This window comes from Pantherophis guttatus, chromosome 1 (assembly GCF_059756535.1).
Source record: "Pantherophis guttatus breed Tessera chromosome 1, ASM5975653v1, whole genome shotgun sequence".
In the NCBI taxonomy this organism is placed as follows: domain Eukaryota; kingdom Metazoa; phylum Chordata; class Lepidosauria; order Squamata; family Colubridae; genus Pantherophis; species Pantherophis guttatus.
In genome coordinates, this window is record NC_142063.1 from 139195187 (window position 1) to 139215239 (window position 20053).

Sequence of the window (20053 nt, forward strand, 5' to 3'; positions counted from 1 at the left end):
AATAAACTCTGTAGGAAGGTTATGTTTATGTACTGCATAATTAAATTTGTTTTAGTCAATTGAATTTGTACAGATATAAAGTTTTCAGTATAATAAGGTTTCCTAGTGCCTGTATACAAATAATATTAAAGCTAGTAAGTAAATAAAATAAATAAAGCAACTATATTGCAAGTAGGGGAAGGGAAGAAACAGAAATGTGTGCGGCTCCCTGTATGTCTTGTTGCGGAGGCAGTGCCTATGAAACTGAGATCCATTGAACAGTAGAAGATAGATTAAGAATCATAAAGAGAGAATAGTACTGTTTAAAGATAAAGAGGTGAATGTGGAAGAACCCCAACAAGTGGGGAAAAAATAAGTACAAATTGGGAAAATAGTATTATACATATTGATACATAAAATAATATATTATAATTATAATGAGCTTATTAAGGTTAGAAGTTGGAAGATAAAAACTACGTATATGTAATTGTATTATTACTGTTAGCACTGTGTAAAAAATATATTGACCCTGTCATTACACTGTCCACAAAATATGTTGGCTGTTAAAGGAAAATTGAAAATAAAACATATACCAAAAAAAAAATAAAAATAGTACATCAGCATGTTTACTAGAAAGCAGTAAACTGATTCACATTTTGGATTAACCATTACTGTGTGCTTCTTATAGGAATTGGACATCAGTTGCATACACAGAATGCACTCAACCACCTACCAGACATCTGTCTTAGTGTGTTTTGTTAATTCAGCAAAGGGAGCCAGGTTAAGGTTTAACATATCATATGAATTCCAAACACCAGGTTGAATAAATTGTGGGTAAGTGAAACATCAGCAAATACGTCGTGCAAGTGGAGCTATTTTCATACAATCTGCTTTGAACTCCAGAGATATTTTTAATGGTGATCTAGATCTTTAACTTAGTCAACAGGCTGAATCACTGAAAGATTATTTGGGATATTGTCTTTGCTGTACTGTATCCTTATTCCTGGATTCACTGTATTTAGACTGAGCCAAAGGCTTTTATCCAATATTTTACTGGAGTGAAGAAGTTGAAGGGCACACATTCACATAGATTAAAATAAATTGCATGCCTCAGGTTGTTTCAGCTTGACTCTAATTCTTGAAATGTGAAGATGAGCAATAATAGAAATAGCAATAGCACTTATATACCACTTCGTAGTGCTTTACAGCCCTCTCTAAGTGGTTTACAGGGTCAACATATTTCCCTCAGTGATCTAGGTCCTTATTTTATTGATCTCGGAAAGATAGAAGACTGAAACAACCTTGAGCCAGTCAGGATCAAACTCCTGGCTGTGGCCCAGGAGAATACTGCATTCTAACCACTGTACCACCAGGGCTCAATTTATATCTTAAATTTATATCTTATTTAAAAAAACAGAATCATGCTTTTCTTCCAAAATATATAGAGATAAAGCCTAATAATTTGTTAAATGTTTGTAATTGTAGGACACAACTAGTTGGCTACTGAAATGATATAGCAGAAAGATGCCTCTCATTCCCATTGTCCATTCTTACATTTCCCAGAACATACTACAGTATGTTGCATGAGAGTACTTACCAGCAGTTAACTTCCACATCACTGTGCTCTCAAAATCTAAATGAGAAACATAATTAATTCTTCAATAGACTAGGTAGTCTATCAATCAATCTCAATTTTTAATTCATGAAATGTTAGGCTGTATGATACATTATTAAGCAGATCAGTTTGGAATATATGAATCTGTTTTGTTTAACTACTGTTACTTTAACTACTTTTAGCATAGCTAAAAGGTGTCCTTTGAAGGTGTCCTTCAGCTGCCATGTATAGAGGAACTGGTGAGTCTAAACTGTTTTTCCTTCTTCATCTAATTTGGAAAACTTCAACCAGAAAATGAAGTTATTAGCAGGTTGCCACTTTCAGGGATGAGATGATGTCACAGGAAAGCAATCAAGTGGGATGAGGCCAGAACATAATATATGTATCTGTCAGGATCAAATAATAGATCAGGAAATAAGATAGAAAGGACAATACAAATGTTGAAAGTAGTCATTTGGAATTATATGTTCTAAATTTAGACTTGTCTTTTAGGAATATTGAGTATGAAACACTTTCATTTTTAGCTTTGTCAACATTCTACATTTATGTAATATTCAGAACATTAAAAAAAATAATATGGAATTCAGAAACAATTCCATGTAGAATAGAACATAGAATAGAAAAATATACAGCATCTAGAATTATCCTAGAATTTTGTTTCTCTAATAGGAAAACTAAAATGCAACTGTTATAAATAGCCATATAACAATTTTGAAAATGGCTGATTGATTGATTAGATGCTATCAATTTTAGTGTCCAACCACATAGGTAGACTTTTTCCAGGAAAGTCCTCAAATCTGTCCCTTTAAGATTCTCAGTGATATGTTAATCACTCTTGTACTTAGGCCCATCCACCTTGCTGTTAGACATCCTCTTCTTTCTTTTCACTTTCCCAGCATTAAGGACTTCTCAAGGAGCTGGGTCTAATCTGTCAAAGTACAAGATAATGTATCAAAGATAATTTGAGCCTGGTCATTGTTGCTCAAGTGAGAACCCAAGATTTATTTGTTTCATGGTCCATTTGGTTTTCTTCACTATCTGTAGCGTTCTCAAAATCTTCTCCAACACCAAAATTCAAAAGCATTAATTGTCTTTCCATCCTGCTTCTTCAAAATCCAATTTTTGTTTCCATAGAGTGTCACGGGGAAACCAACTCTAAGATAACTCTATAACTCTAAGATAAAAACTATCTAACAGTTATCATTTCTAAGGTTGATTGTCATACCTGTTGTCATAAATTTTGCCTTCTTTATATTTTATCATAGTCCTGTTTTTTTTCCACTGATCTTAAGTTTCCTTGTTTTTCTGTGTTGATTTCTTTTTTACTTCAGTGTTTGTAGACATGTCACCAGAATACTGCTTCTTGTCTCTTCTAACAGTTCTTTGAAATTTGTTATTAATTTCCTTTTTAAGATTGTCTTTCTTGGATTTGATTTCTCTCATCTTTTTGGCAATTATCAGCATTTGTCCTGACATCCAGCCCACTATTTTACATCTTGGTCTTTGGCAGTGTCTTTTTATATTCGTCCTTAACAACTTCTCTGATTGCGTTCTACAGTTCCTTTGGTTCTTTGTCAATGAGATTTAGGACATAATATTCTGAAAGCAGTTCCTAATCTTTTCTTTGAAAATTGTGCTCGAGATTATATTGTGGAAAATGATTGGCTTTGTTCTTTTTACTGTAGCTTGACCTGGAACTTGTACATGAACAATTCATAATCTGTTCTACAATCAATCCTGACCCTGTTTTATTATTATCACTTCCCCTCCTTGTGCTAGTATAGTTAGTTTGATATTGTATGTTTTATCTGGTGATGTATAATTACATAGGAGTTACTCCAGTTGTTCAAAGCATGAGTTAGCAATGAAGAAATCATTGGATTGGAAGAAACACATGTCATTCTCCTGCATCATTTTTGTTTCCTAGGCTATCCTGTTCAGTTATGTTTTTCTCCTTACTATTTCCAACTTGGACATGCCATTCCAACCACAAACAACACATCTTGCTTGGATCAGATTCAGCCTGACCATAAAACCCATCAATGTGCTTTCATCTGTATCAGTGGCTATGGCATAAACTTGAATACTATCACATTGAAAAGTTGTTGTGAAGACTAATTGATATCGCTTGCTGACTGCATTGTATCCACACATTGTTTTTGCTGTATCCTGCTTGACTATGAATGAAACACTGTTCCTTCTTCATTTCTCCTGTCTACTATCTGTTTACTATACATGTTGTAGTAAGTAATATGATCTTCTGACTGAAAATCTCCAGCTCCAATTTCAATTCACTGAGGTCCAAATGTCAATATGTAGTTGATTCATTTCATCCATCACTGGACGGAGCTTGCCCATATTCATGTCTCTTATATTCCATGTTGTTACTGTAATTCTGCCTTTATAAATTTGGATTTTCTCTTTCTGCAGATGTGTCAACATCTGCAATTAGATGTCTATCACGCTTTGTTTTAGCTGAATCATAGCCGCCATTCGTATTCCCCCAAAACGCTCAGGTTTTCCTCAGCAGGAAAACATGTTGAATATCATTCAACTTGAGGGGCTCATCATCTGGCACTATATTTTCAATCACTTTATCCTGTCTACCGTGAGGTTTTCTTGGTTAAAATATAGGGGTGATTTATCATTGTGTTTTTCCACACAGTATGAAATTATGCCTTTGTCATTGTCACTAAAATGATTGTATGTCTCCAGCGCTTTCCCATGTCACTGCTGCTAATATATGTGCCTGATGGCTTTAGTTGGTAGCTAGGATGATCTTACTGCCTTGCATAACCCTACTGGAATATATACACTATTGGTATATACTCCTGATGAGCTTTTCTCATCTACCAGGAACACCCTTAACAATTCCTCATAATGGGGGCAGCACATGATGATAAACCCAATAAACATTTTTGGAAAAAGAAGAGCAGAAGCTCAGCGGTGACTCCAGTCAAAACGTTGGAGCACCAAGATCGTGCTCTCTTTTTCTGCTATTGTTTAGTATGTTTCATCCAAACCTGAGAGAAGATCCAGATGTACAGACTCCTCAGGATCAGTTTTAGTAATCTCTAGAGCATATTAGGGAGGTAGAAAGTTAGCATCCACCCCTCTCGTAGAAGAATGAAATATTTTGGGAAACATTAAAAAGGCAGAATATTATATTTCCCTAAAGGAAAAATGGAGAAACATGCTCTTGAAGACAGAAAGCAGCCTCCCAAGTCTTTCTTAATAACCCCAGCCGGGGGTGAAATGCTCGGACCGGATCGGGCGATCTGGTAGTGATTGTGGCAGGTGGTTTGGAGAACCGGTACCGGTTTCGGTAGCAAAACCGGTACCGGAGAATCGGTAGCGAATCGGCCGAATAGGTTGTAAAAAAATGCTTTTAAAAGAAAAAAAAAAGTTGGCCACACTCACCCAGTCACATCCCCCCCCCACCATGAACCGATAGTAACAAATTTTACATTTCACCACTGGCCCCAGCAGATACTGAGGCAAGCTTTTAGAAATGCAGATTTGGTAATCCATTCAAGACAGGATATTTTGAAACAAAGTCAGAATGGTAGGATTAGAGGCAGCCATCACCCAAGATCCAACACAGGAAAAAGCCAATAAGCCACAATAGAAATTGCCTAACACCCTTTCAGAACACAAGCCCTTTCCTTGCATCACCCTCAGAAACTTCAACCAAATGTACTTCAGACAAACACCTAGGATTTGTACTTTGCCTATAGAGCCGGCTATGACCCCTACATAACCCCTACATGGCCCAATGGGAGTCTGATAACAGCCAATAGAATACATGTTCTTGCACAGGAACAGGAAGCTCAAGTGCAAAGCCTAAGAGAAGGTATAAAAATCCCTCACTCTCAACTCCATGTGGTCAGCTGCCCAGAACTCATGTGGTTCTGCTTCATCATTAAACCTTCTTTCCAATCAGCCTCCATGTTTCCAGTGTCTTTCTCCTGGCTTGGAACTGAACCAGATGGGTATTTCTCCCCACAGGAAAGATCCCCAAACTTTAGGGTAGCTTAAAGAATGATTTCCAAACCCAGAACTGCTGAGTTCTGCTTCATGAGGATTGGGGTACATTAAAGATTAGTTGCCTGACTAGCTAATGTTTTTCTTTTCTTTTTTATTGTCAGCATCCCTGACTGCATAAGACCCAACGAGACTTGGCCCAGGTACACGGCAATACCAGTGCAAGCAGGCGAGGGACTGTGTAGAAGTTTCCACAGGGGCAGGCAAGGGAAAGAGCAAATGGCAACTGTGATTTGTCATTTAAGATACATGTCCTGCTCCTTTTGCACATGCATGATGACATTGCATGCACCTACCAAAGGAGCAGAGCTTGTTTCATGAAGGCAGGATGCTGCTTTCATTATTCTGATGAAAGCCTTCAATCCTGCAGACAGTGGGACAGAAATTAGGTAAATAGAAACTTGTGAACATCAAGCCAGATTAGGGAAAGTTTCTTTCTTTCTTTCTTTCTTTCTTTCTTTCTTTCTTTCTTTCTTTCTTTCTTTCTTTCTTTCTTTCTTTCTTTCTTTCTTTCTTCTTCCTCCTTCCTTCCTTCCTTCCTTCCTTCCTTCCTTCCTTCCTTCCTTTCTTTCTTTCTTTCTTTCTTTCCTTCTTCCTTCCTTCCTCCCTCCCTCCCTCTGTCCATCTGTCTCTCCCTCCCTCCCTAACAGGGAGGAGAACACAAATATTCTTCCTTTTAATTAAGTAGGATATAGGCTATGCACTGCTCTATCTTGCCAGAAGTTCTTCTGTTCTTTCTACTGACTACACATGTGACCATTTCTTACCTCATGGACTCTACTAAAAATAGTACAGTCACAAGCATAATGTAAATAAGCTTCTGTTTTACTATAAAACAATGATCCTAAAACAGTTTTATGACATGTTTAATTAACAATGCCTTCATTTCAGTCTCGTTGAACTGCATTGAATCTTACCCACGTGTAAGCACATTTGACTGCAAGATGAGTCATATATTGCCATGTTGCAAAACATAGCCATATGACAACAGTCTGAGCCTTTTTATCTATATAATGAAAATATAAGAAAAGGAGTATATCTAAAAGATAGTTTGGTCTTGGACTAGATGTTACCTAATAAATACCTTAGGGAACAAGAGCCAATTCTAGTCCTGCTTTAGGCATGAAAACCAGCTGGGTAACTTTGGGCCAGTCATTCTCTCTCTCTCATCCCAATCCACCTCACAAGGTTGTTGTTATAGGGAAAATAGGAGGAGGAAAGAATATTATGTATGTTCACATTTTTAGTAATTTATAAAATGGGATTAAAAAGTCTAAAAAATAAATAATTATGAGCATAAGGGAAAAGAGAATTCTAAATTTTCAATGGATACAATATTGGGATTCAGAGTTGTTTCAGCTGATTTGGGGCTAGCTCTACAAAATGAACAGATATTTTTCATAAACAGATTTTAGAGAGGGGTGAAAACTCTCATGCATCTCTATCGCCGTCTCTTTCTCTCAAAGGGAGCACTTTAAAAATGCCCTGAATAGATGTTTAAGATTTAATAAAGGCTAGCAAAAAATAGTCAGGGGGAAAGAGAGAATATTATTCTTATCCTTCCTGAGTCATCGAAAAACACAACAGATTAAATGAAAACAAAGCAAGCTTCTTGTTCTCATTCTTGTTCCCTCTCTCTCTCTTTTATCTCTCTCTCAAATGTTATGATCATTTAAACAAATCATTTTTAATTTTAAGTAGCAAAACAGAACAGAGAAGGATTGTGGGTGGTTAATTAGTCCACATAAGGCTCCCTCTCCCATTTTTTAGTAAAAGCAAAGTAGTGATTTACTCAAGATGAGTAATTGTTTTTTGCATATGTTTCATACCTTTTTGTTGAACATGTTATGTGAGAGTTCAGCAATTTACATTGCTTCTTTCAAAGGAAGCATGTTGGCTTTATTTATCCGATTGTTCCATGGATTAAGTAGTTTGATTAAAAATGGCAGCAACTGATGCCATAGCATGCCAATTTTTTCATGCCTCCACTTCAGCTTTTATCCTGAAGTACAGTGGACTGGCAGGTCATCAACCACAAAGACATTTTCATTAAAATAAGCAAAGTAATTAATTCAGTATGTGAACATCATTTTAAAATTCCAGAGAGTTGCTGAGCTAGACCTTAGACGGAAGGTGAGATATATTGTGAAAAGAAATCATCATTGTCTTTCTCTATGGAGATTCTCAGTCATCCAGGTCATGGTTGTCCCAAAGGTGCTTTTTCAAAAGGCAACTGGACTTAGTTTGAAGACATTTCTTGGATGAGAAGGGAAATGTCTTCATGGAAAAACAAAGTCCATGCTTTTTGAAAAAGCATCTTTGGGACATCACTCTCTTTGTTTTCATTATCATTGTCATCACCATCACTACCACCACTGCAGTGGTGAAATCTAAAATTTGTTACTACAGTTTCTGTGGGTGTGGCTTGGTGGGGTGAGTGGGTAATGTGACTGGGTGGGCGTGGCCATTTTTTTTTTTTTACTTTTCAAACCATTTTTTCTACAACCTCTTTGGGGAAGAGGTTGTAAAAAAATGCTTTCAAAAGGCTCTGACGATCCCAGCTGAGTTGCCTGATCGTCAGAGGCTTTTTTTCTTTTAAAAGCCTCTGCCGATCAGGCAACTCAGCTTGGATCGTCAGAGGCATTTAAAAGCATTTTTTCCTACAATCTCTGAAGAGTTTGTAGAAAAAATGTTTTTAAAAGCCTTTGACGATCCCAGCTGAGCTGCACGATCATCAGAGGCTTTTTTTTTTTTTACTTTTAAAAGCATTTTTTTCAGTGGAAGAGGTTGTAGAAAAAATGCTTTTAAATATTTTTTAAAAAGCCTCTGATGATCGCGCAGCTCAACTGGGCATGGGGGGGGGCAGGGATTTTTGCTACCGGTTCTCTGAACCATCCGCCCCCATCGCTACCGGATCGGGTGATCCGGTCCGAACTAGGAGCATTTCACCCCTGCACCACTGCCATTACATGTGCAGATGTAACAAAAAAGTAGGAGTCTCTCTAAAAGTATGTGTGCAGGCTGCACATGTTTACCTACCCAAAAACTAAAAGACATGTCTGTCTTCCTGATTTGTATATTCCAACCTCTGGTAGAAAAAACAGAGTATCTGTGATCTATACATTTACTTTAAAAAAAAATATGAACTTCCAGTTTTTGGAAAGTAGGAAATTGTGGGGAAAGACCAAAGTCTAACAATCACACTGATTTTGTTTTTAAATATTGCCTCTGGTAGTACCATCTCATGGCCAGAATGGCAAAATGGAATATGAAGATCCAGCTTCATGGTGAAAGGACGTTTTGTGAGGTGAGGCTCAAAGTGTATGGTCACTGAAATACAGTACCACTCCTTTGGTTATCCCAGTGTTGTGAGGGAATATTTTTTTTTAATCTCAGCCTGACTGAAGGAAGACAAGATATATAGTTGGTGTAGCTCAGGTGTCAGGGTTCCAAGTAACACCCCCAATGAAAGAAGACTCTGAGGCTTGAAGTTCCTCAAAGTTCCATTTTATTAGAGATGTCATATTGGCACATCTGAGGAAAACACGAATCTGAAAGCTTCCAGGTTTTCCCCACCCAAAAGAAAGTCCAAGTCCCTGCCCAGGACCCACATGTCCATTACATGGTCCAATCAAAGTACCATGCCAACTGGAGATGCCTCCCAGTCACACCCCTTCAGGTGCGGGACAAGATGTCCTTGACTCTTAAAGAAAGGAATGTTATTATGACTATGTATCTCCCCTGCTCCATACAATCCCCCCTCCCAGTTTCCCTAGTTACTCCCACAGCAGTAAATATGGCAAGCCTGAAGGCCCAATGCAAAAGATGGCTCCCAGGCCTGACACCAGAATTATGAAAGATTGTCCTCGATGACTGATTACTTGTTAGGCATAGTGTGTCTAATGTAAGGTGCCTTAGCAATGGGAACTAGCCACAATTGAAAGAAAGAGAGAGAAAGAGAGAGAGAGAGAGAGAGAGAGAGAGAGAGAGAGAGAGAGAGAGGGAGAGAGAGAAAGAAAGAAAGAAAGAGAAAGAGAAAGAGAAAGAGAGAAAGAGAAAGAGAAAGAGAAAGAGAAAGAGAAGAAGGAAAGGGAAAAGAAAAGGAAAAGGAAAAGGAAAAGGAAAGGAAAATAAAAGGAAAGGAAAGGAGAAGAAAAGAAAAGAAAAGAAAAATTCAGATTTAAAAAGAAAATATCTATTTGGTTTGGTATTGTTGCATAGGTTATAGAGAAAGATAAATTTTTATTTTACTGTAACACATGCTTGAGGACATAATAGGCTGACCCTTGCTTTTCCTTTCCCCCTTATGAATAAAAAAGGACTAGCTTTTAACTCCATTTTTTCTCAGTATGAGAGCCAGGTTGATATCGTGGTTAGGCAACTGGGTTGAAAATGTTTTAGAAACCTTTTTAAGAATTATATTACCTTTTCATTTCAAGCCAGTTGCCCTTGGTGGTTTTTGACAAGAGTTCCGACTGGCAGTGAAATGTCTGGTCTCATTGTGGTTGCTATGTAGAATAGCTTTACTATGGCCGTGGTGATATATTCTGAACCTCGGGGTCATCCATCTGTTAATCCACTGCCATATAGGTCTTCACCTCCTTAGCTTCTTCCATTCCAAAGGGGATACTACTCACTAATCTTGCTTGTTTAATTGAGGAGGAAACTTTAATCTTCTTCTCTCTGTCTATTTGTGCTTAGAGGTTGTATGCGATCTATCCTCAGTCTTTTGATTTCTACGCTTTCACTGAGTTCCCTAATAATCTCATCACTATCCTCCTCTTGTTCATAGCATCGCAGGACATCACGTATAAATAACAGATTCTCTATTTTCTTAGTGTGTAGGCATAGGTCTGCCTTATTATGTAAAATGTTTGTTTCTGTGGAAGCTAATTTTCTCATTTCAGGTTGCTTTAGTTCATGGATGATCTTTAGAATTTGCAAACTAAATCTTCCCTTTATGGCTGCATAAAAATCTACAGCTGCTCAATTTGCCACGTTGCCACACAAGAAGAGCTGTCTTCGCATCTGTTTCCTTGCATTCCTTGCATTTGTTTACCTGATACAATACAAGGTAGTGCCCTTATGGTTGCATATTTAATTACCAGCATGAATACCTCATTGTACATCCCACCAGATTTCTGAGAGGGTGCCTTAGCTGCTAGGGTAGCGTTGTATCATTTGATTTCCCCTTCTGAACTGTTAAAATTAACCTGAACTTTTAATGTCCACTTGCATTTGATTGCCTTGTGGTAGATAGGTAAATGCCAGAGTTCTATTTTCTTGAAACGACTCACCTCATCACACAGTATTTGGGTCTCGAACTGCCAACCTTCTGATTGATAAGGCCAGTATCTTAAATGCTAGGCCACCATGCCCTCCCTATATCCCCATATAGTTTACCACGAAACTCACTGTTACTCAAAGTTGAGTATCTCTTTCTTGGGATTTACATACAGGCTTTGCATTTGTATACTTTTAAATGGCTAGGCAGGCTTTGCTCTTTCTTTGTTTCTCCCTCTGTCAATCGTTAGCTTTTAACTGCCTGCTTGAGTTCTTCCTCCTCTGCTGGTATTCATAATTCAGTTTGCTATAGTTTGAGAGCTCACATTTTTGGTCTTGCCTTTAGGCCATTTAGAAGAGGACCTCTCGGTAAAGCCAGAACAGCAAAACAGCAGCATGATTATGTCTCATTTCCTCTTTTTGAGTTGCTCTACAATATCCATCATGAAACTCCCATGTTCCTGCATTTCCTGCGATTTCTACAACTCATTGCAGAGATTCCCAAAAAAGATACAGTTTACTGTTTAAACTAGCTTGCTTCTATCAGTAATATTCCTAGGAGGGTCAGACTGATGAATACAGTGAGAGTATGAAGATTCCACTGGATCGGGGGTCAGCAACCTGTGGCTCCAGAGCCACATGTAGCTCTTTGGGCCTTCTGCTGTGGCTCCCGGTCAGGTGATCCCACCACTGGCTGGCCTCCCCTCCCCTCCTAGTCACTCTTCGCCTGGCCTGAGAAGGTAAGGGCGACAGTGGGGGATGGAGAAGTGGCAAGGGCAGAGACAGAGAGATATAGAGAGAGGGGGAGAGAGAGAGAGAGACATAGAGAGATACAGAGAAAGGGGGGAGGGGGGAGGGAGGGGAGAGAGAGATATGTCAAAAGGATTTTGTGGTTCCCCGTGCTTTTTAACATCTGGTTCTCTGCCCTAATGGTGGAAGTGGAAGTGAGTGACATCGAGTTGGCCATGCCCACCCAGGTTTTGTGGCTCCCAGTGTTTTCTTTTCTGTGGGAAACGGATCCAAAAGACCCTTTGAGTATTTAAGGTTGCAGACCCCTGCACTGGATCATAAGCATGTCCCATCTTCTTTTAGTTATGTTTCCTCTTTTAGGTTCACAAGGTACTCATCTTTTACAGATTAGCTGATTAAACTTTTATCTCTCCTGGAAGTTTTTAAGAAGACATTGGGCAATCATTTGTCTCCAGTGGTATAGGGTCCCCTGCTTGAGTAGGGGGTTGGACTAGAAGACTCCCAATATCCCTTCCAACTCTGTTATTCTGTCCCAAACATTGGCATTTCGTACCAACTATTTGTGGTGATTACTTTCCAGAAACAATCCTTTGAGAGCAATATTTCCATTTTAAATTTCCATAACAATTAGTTTTTTAGTGTTTAGTTTAAATATGCTTTGGTTATAGCTTTGACCAGCCATTAAGTTTTTTTTTTTTAATGTTCCAGTCTTTTTACCAGAAATTTTACCGAGTCATTTTACTGTAGTTAAGCTTGTTTGAATTTGCACACTAGACAACAAACTTTGTTGTCTTGATGGAGAATTGACTATCTCGTCCCATAACCTGTTAGGCTGCAGATGCTTAGCAGTAAGACCTTGCTGTCTTCTGAGTTGTTTCAAAGTTAAAAGGAAAATATATTTATCTGGTTCAGCATCATTGCAAAATTTCAGAGAAAGAGATTACTTCAATTTGCATCCTTGATGGAGCAGGATAGCAGTGAGCTGAAAAGGAGAATTTTCCATTACATTGTAATACATATGTTTGAGAGCAGAAGCAGACTCATTGTCCCTTTTCCTTTATGAATATACATGACCTAGAAATTAACCCTTTTCACTCTGTCTTGATCTGATGCTGTTACTATCCTCCCCCCACTTATATTGGAATAACCATTGTTTAAAAATTGTGGGAATTGCAGCCCAACAAGAATATATTTAGCCAATGGAGCATTTTATATATAACCTCTCTCTTCCTTACTTCTCTCTCTCTCTCCCTCTCTCCCTCTCTCCCTCTCTCCCTCTCTCTCTCTCTCTCTCTCTCACACACACACACACATTGAAGATGGTGATTCTAAGAGCTCTATTCAAATGCTTACAGATGCATACAAGGATTTGGGTTTCAGCCAATAATACCACTTTCAAATCCTACACTTCCAAGAAGTGTGTGTAGACAACTTTACAAGGTCTTTAAAATCCTAGCATTATTTTGAAGGGAATTATCATAATCATTACTCAGATATTTAGCTATTGCAGTAAACATTTATTTTTGGGTAGATACAACAATCATTGACTATAGCAATTTGTCTCAATATTTTGCTTTCAACATTCCTTCCAACTTTTAAAAATTATGTTACTGTTGTTGTTCAGTGGCTAAGTCATGTCCGACACTTGCGACCCCATGGACCACAACACAACAGGTCTTTCCTCCACTGTCTGCTAGAGTTTGCCCAAATCCATGCCCATTGCATCAATGACACTATCTAACCATCTCATCCTCTGCTGTTCCCTTCTCCTTTTGCCTTCAATCTTTCCCACCATCAGGGTCTTTTCCAATGTGTCCTCTCTTCTCATTTGGTGGCCAAAGTATTTGAGCTTCAGTTTCAGGATCTGTCCTTCCAAACAACAGTCAGAGCTGATTTTCTTTAGGATTAACTGATTTGATCTCCTTGCAGTCCAAGGGACTCTCAATAGTATTCTCCAAGACCACAATTCAAAAGCATCATTTAAAATGTATGAAGTACCCCAAAAGAGCTTTTGTTTGTATGGATCATATTTATTGACATGTACTGTATAAACATGGATGCCTTGTAGAATGTAAAAAAACAACACGGTTGAATTTATTAGATATTAACGTAAATGAAATATTTTTTGTGAAACTACTATATTTTTTAAGAAATAAAAATAAAATGAGATGAGTGACACTGTTTAACATTTTTGTTAATATGTTCAATATCTGGCAAAAATTTTAGCTTAGTGGACTCTTGAGAAGATCTTGAGTGACCCTCAGGAATCCATGAATCACAATTCAAGAAATATTGAGCTATAGATTAGTGGAGTATATAGAAAGAAACAGAGAGAGGTAGCATTCAGACATAATCAGCTATTTAGAAGCAAATTATTAATATTACAGTCTATATTGGGTCACAGTAACTAGGTTCACAGGCATTCAGATTATGGCCTGGTAATCTTCTGAAGTATATTGACTTGTTCTCCCACATTTCTTCCCTATTCTGAAAATCCAAACCATCTATAGAAATTGTTAGTGTACTTCTTCTATATATATTTTGGTGGAAATTAAACAGACTCTGATTTTAAGGACATCTCTTTGATCTTTCAATTTTCTCTCAACAAAATAATAAACATACATAGCAATTACCATTTATCATCATCATCATCACCATCACATCAACCCCATCATCATCTCAAGTCCTTGGAAGGACTTGATGAGTAGATTACAAATGCCAGATCGAGACTAAACATCTAGCACATTGTGCAACCAACCATAATGCAGGTACCGTATTTTTCGGAGTATAAGACGCACCTGAGTATAAGACACACCTTAGTTTTTGGGGAGGAAAATAAGAAAAAAGCTGATTGGCAGGTGGAATACCCCCAATCAGCTGTTCCCAGAGGTGAATTTTAGCAACAGGTTGGTTGGTTGTGAACTCTGTGCCTTGCTTTTTTTTCTGCCTCTGAAACTTCTGAAATTCCGTTTCAGAAAACACTTTTTTTCCTGCCTCTTAAAGCCTCCGAAACAGAGCTTCAGGAAAAAAGCCTCTGAAGCTCTGTTTGGGCTTCTTTTCTGAAGCTCTGTTTTTTTCTGAAGCTTCATTTCTGATGCTTTTTTCAGCCTCTGAAACCCGTTTGAGAAGCTGGGTGGGGCTACATTCAGAGTATAAGACGCACCCAGATTTTCACCCTCTTTTGGGAGGGGGGGAATTGTGTAATTCTTGACTTATGACTAATCAGTTTGTGATGGTTTGAAGTTCCAACACACAACATAACTGAAAAGGGGAAGTTAACAATCCAGTTCTGAAGCACCTGCCAACATAGCTGTATTTGTGGCTGTTTGCAATGTCTCATGGTTATGTACCTGTGTTTTATGACAGTTTTGCTGAAAATGGAAAGTTATTTCTGGTTTTCAGCAAAACTATGCCAATGACACATTGTTTGGTTCACTCTTTGATACATCTGAAATATTCAACTAAAATATTTACTGAATTATTGTGGGAAACTTTAACCCTTCTTTTACAGATTAATATGTAGAAGATGAGTTATATCACACTTATTTTCAGTAAGATATGATCAAAATTGTAACTTAAATTTAGAATTTTTCAAAAAAATAAAGCTGTTTCTTATATATTGAATATATCAGGAGACACACACTTACACACACTGTGGTTATATTGCAGAAAAATCAGACAAACAAAATCTTTAGGCCTTTGTCAAATGTATTATTTCTCATAATTATCTTAATGTTATTAACACGACACTGCCAATATTAGCTTAGTAAACTGACACTGTTCTTTCTCACAGTTAGATGATATTTCATCATATTTCCCTTATTTGTTTATAAAATGAAAGCTTTTCTTTCATGCTCTTCCCTGTCCCTGAAAATCCTTACTCTTTTTTGCTACGGCAATGTAGAACTTGAATACTAAATGGCTCCCTGGTTTAAGATTTGATGCTCCCTAGCTGAGAGGCAAAAAGCAATATTGCTACATTTATCTTTTTATGAAATGCATTACACAAAGTATAATTTGTGTCTCTATAATAATCTACTGTTTTCAATTAGAAATTAAGCCAGTTGCTATAAAGGTCTGAGGGAAATATAGCAACTCTTTTGTCTTTTTTTTTTTGCTTTTGTTTTCTTCCCTGAGAATGAAGGAAAACTGAATTGTATTAAACTGACAGCATAAGGCAGCCTTACCGAGTTTGTATTCTGTTTACTGTAAATCAACTTCACAAATGCAGCCTATGGTGGTGAGGCAAAGAAATGAGATTAGCAAGGAGAGAAAATAGAAACTAATTGTGTTAATGGAAGTTGATGAACCTCTTCCCTCATGCCCCCGGAAGGTCCTGGATTGAGTCTCGTCATCAGAAATCATTAGAATTGTTGTTCAGGTATCTTCCCTTTGCAAGGGCAGCTCAGCATTTCAGGCAGACTTGATCCACATGAATCAATTCAATCAATTAGAATGATTTGGATCACCACAACAGTGTGGCCTTCCCCCACCAGAACCCCTTAAAGGCAAGCCATTTGTTTGGAGTTGCATATCCACTCTGTTTTTTCTTTGAATTGTTCTTGTTAACCGCATTTTCAGGAGAGCAGTCACTATCAGCTGGGAGCCAGGAGGCAGGCATGGTCAGCTGTCAGCCTTTACAATTAAGACATACAACATAGGGGAAACATACTGGAAAACATATTAGTTCCCTGTTTTCCCACAGAACAGTTAAACTATCCCTTTAAAAAATGATACACATGTATCTAGTTCACGCATCTCCTCTTGACTAACTTCCGATTGCTAGGTCTCCAAAATCTGAGAAATTTGTCTAGATAGCATATTATTTCAACTGAATAAAAATAAACTAGCGCAATGATGAAACAAAAATTTCCCCATCTTTCCAGCCTCCAGTATTTCACCAATGAGAGTAGAATATGTGTGTCAATGTATACAACCTCCCCTTGTTTAGCGACCACAATCTATTTCTTAAATAAGACACAAAATGGTTACTAAGCAGAGAGAGAGGGAGAGGGAGAGAGAGAGAGAGGGAGAGAAACAGAGAGAGACAGAGAGAGAGAGAGAGAGACAGAGAGAGAGAGACAGAGAGAGAGACAGAGACAGAGACACACACACAGAGAGAGACAGAGAGACAAAGACAGAGGGAGAAACAGAGACAGAGAGACAGAGACAGCAAGACAGAGAGACACACACAGAGGGAGAGACAGACAGAGAGAGACACAGACACAGACACAGACACAGACACAGACACACACACACACACACACACAGAGAGAGAGAGAGAGACAGACAGACAGACAGACAGACAGACAGACAGACAGACAGACAGACAGACAGAGACTGAAGATCTTTGGATGCTGCCATCTCATTTAGATCAAGTTTTCTGATTAACTCATTCTGGCATGTTCAGATGTCCTCAGGAGCATGAAATCTGGTCATAAGTGCATGCACTGGTTGACAAATAATTTTGTTTTACTACCATTATATTTCTGAATAGTTGCTAAATGAAATATCCACTAAATAAAGAGTGGCTGTAAATTTCTCATATCCATGTGTGTAACATGAATCATCATCATCATCATCACTTTAGCCATTGCCTATCCACTGCAGGATGAAAGCCTTTTCACATGTTTCCACACATTTTTATGGGTCATCATAGTTTCTTATCTATTTAGTACATACATAGGCAGCTACGAAAAGAAATGAAGAAAGCTACAAAATCCTATATTTTCTTTAAATATTGCTGAAAACTGCACCTGGAATGCATCCCTATGGCCACAGTATAATTCCTAGTGTCTCTAGAGTGCCTTAAATTCCTGCTCAATAGTCATGAATGATGGGAAATAATATTCTTAGAGCACTTTGCTCACCTACATGAAGCTAAAAACATAGTTTACATTTAAAGGAAGGGGAAAAAAAGGTTCTCAGAAAAACTGTGCTTAAGTTGTAACTCAGCCAAGCATTATGAGCTAGAGAAAACCATACTTAAGAAATATAAACTTGTCAGACAATATAAAGACAGTAATTTACAAGAATAAGTAGCAAGTACTATGCTTGATAAATAGGGACAGTTAGAAGCTTGGAAAAGTACAGTTCATCTTTATCAGTTTTACAAGTCCATTCTATCCTGTTTCAGCTTCAATCTTAAAAATTAGCTGTACAAAGTGGTGCTATCTTTGCACCCATTTTCCTGCATTTTTTCAGTTCATTACATCCTGTATTTTTCCTAAAATAGGCTTTTAATATTTTGAACAAAAATGTGCATTTTAAAGCATGTTCAGGATACTTTAACGAATAATAGTTTGATTAATTGTGCTCTTTAAGAAAACCTGCATCAGAACATTAGGAGAATTGAAAAACCCAAAAGTTAACTATGTTCTAATTCATTTGAGAACTGCAGATAGGGATGATTTCAGTGGCGGGTTTCAAAACCTGTGCTATCGATTCGCTCATGGGCGTGCATGTGCTTGTGCACACACACAACTCTTCTGCGCATGTGCAGAAGCATCCAGCACTGGATGATTTGATTTAAATCATGGACCAACAGAAATCCTGGAACATTCCTAACTGGAGACATATACTGCTCAAAAAAATAAAGGGAACACAAGCAGAAGACATCCGAGATCTGAATGAATGAAATAGCCTTATTAAATACTTTGTTCTTTACATACAGTAGTTTATACACTATTCAAACAACTAAAGGGAACACAAAACTACTATATGTAACGAACAAAGTATTTAATAAGGCTATTTCATTCATTTAGATCTCGGATGTCTTCTGCTTGTGTTCCCTTTATTTTTTTTGAACAGTGTAGTTTCTTTAAATAGGAAACTGGAGTTAAAAAATGAAGACCATAGTAATTGTGCAAGAAAAGAGAAATAGAAAAAGCACCACAACACATACCAATGTGGAAACATCCTGGAATATGTTGGCATATGGATTATGCAGTTGCCTATACAACTGTTCCGTTGATTCAGTTTCTTTTAGTGTTATTTCCCTCATTCATCAACCTTCATGGGACTTGGGATAAGTAGTGTAAGTGGGGTTATGAGCACTGGCATTCATTTCCTGGATTCAGTACTTATGCTTGGGTAAGATGCTAGAAAATATAGGTAATGAAATGACAACAGATGCTTGCGAAGGAAGTCCCAGGATGCCCAGAGAATTCTCACACATTCTAGCACTGAAGATGTTACCTAGCTGGGTAATGAAATGTCCGCAAGAAAACAACCAAACTCAGAGAGCACCAAGGATCCATAATTTCAACCCTGAGCTGCAAATATTCTCCTTTATCACTTCTATACAACAGTTACTTTCTCAAAGAATTGCATTGTACTTGTCATGAAGATTACCTCATTTTATGGATCCAGAGCAGAAGGCATGGTCTGATAATGATGAACATAGTTAGAACAGAGCTGGAAGAGAAACAAGAAAGAGCGGCCTTCATAATACAGGAAATCTATGTGAAACACAGACCTGTCTGGCCTTAGGTATCAATTCATAAATTTTATTGGAATGAGAACAAATTGGAAAATGATATAAACATTTTATGACCTCACTAAAATAAATAATTATTAATATTTTACATTTATATCCCACTTTTTCATCAAGACATCTTGAGTCAACTCAAGTTAGCTTAAATGGGATTGGCCTCCATTTTATCTCTGCAACAGCAATCTGTGATAGATTGGACTGAAAGGGAAAGGGAAATCCATGACTCAAAGCCATGGATTTCCATGTCTGAAGGTGGACTTGAACTGGCACTTCAGCCACTGTACCATGTTGGATCTCAATTTGTCAATGGTTTCTATTGCAGTGGTGGTATCTGGTGCTGAGTTGAGGGGAGAAGTGAAACAGATGATTAGCCTTAAGTCACTTGTGGGGAGAAAGTGGTTGAAGGGAGATCCTCCCTATTTATTTATTAGATATCTAGTAGATATAGAAAGTGATTTAATCTGGTGAGATTCCTTTCAATAGGTGAGCAACAATAAAGATATCACTCTGATCAGTTCGCTGTGTACATTGTACACCATCTAGAGCCTGTCTCTGAGGGAAAGGGATTATTAAGAAATAGGAAAAATAAATAAATTGTGTTGCTTCTGGTTCCTTGTGCCTGCCTCTTGCAGCTTCCATATTATGGAGCATCCTTCTCTTGAAATTAAATTAACCTCATTTTTGGTGTTCTGGAACCTTTTAAAGGTGGAGTGGACAGTCTTTGAGGAATGGCTCATCACCATTATATTTGAACTATATTTGAATAGTTGCTTGTTTATTAGCTTTTAGGATTTTAGTCTGTTTTTAGGTTATAAACTACTGGGAATCATTTTGATTGAATGTGATGGGGAATGAACACATTACATAAATAAATAATCATCAAACGG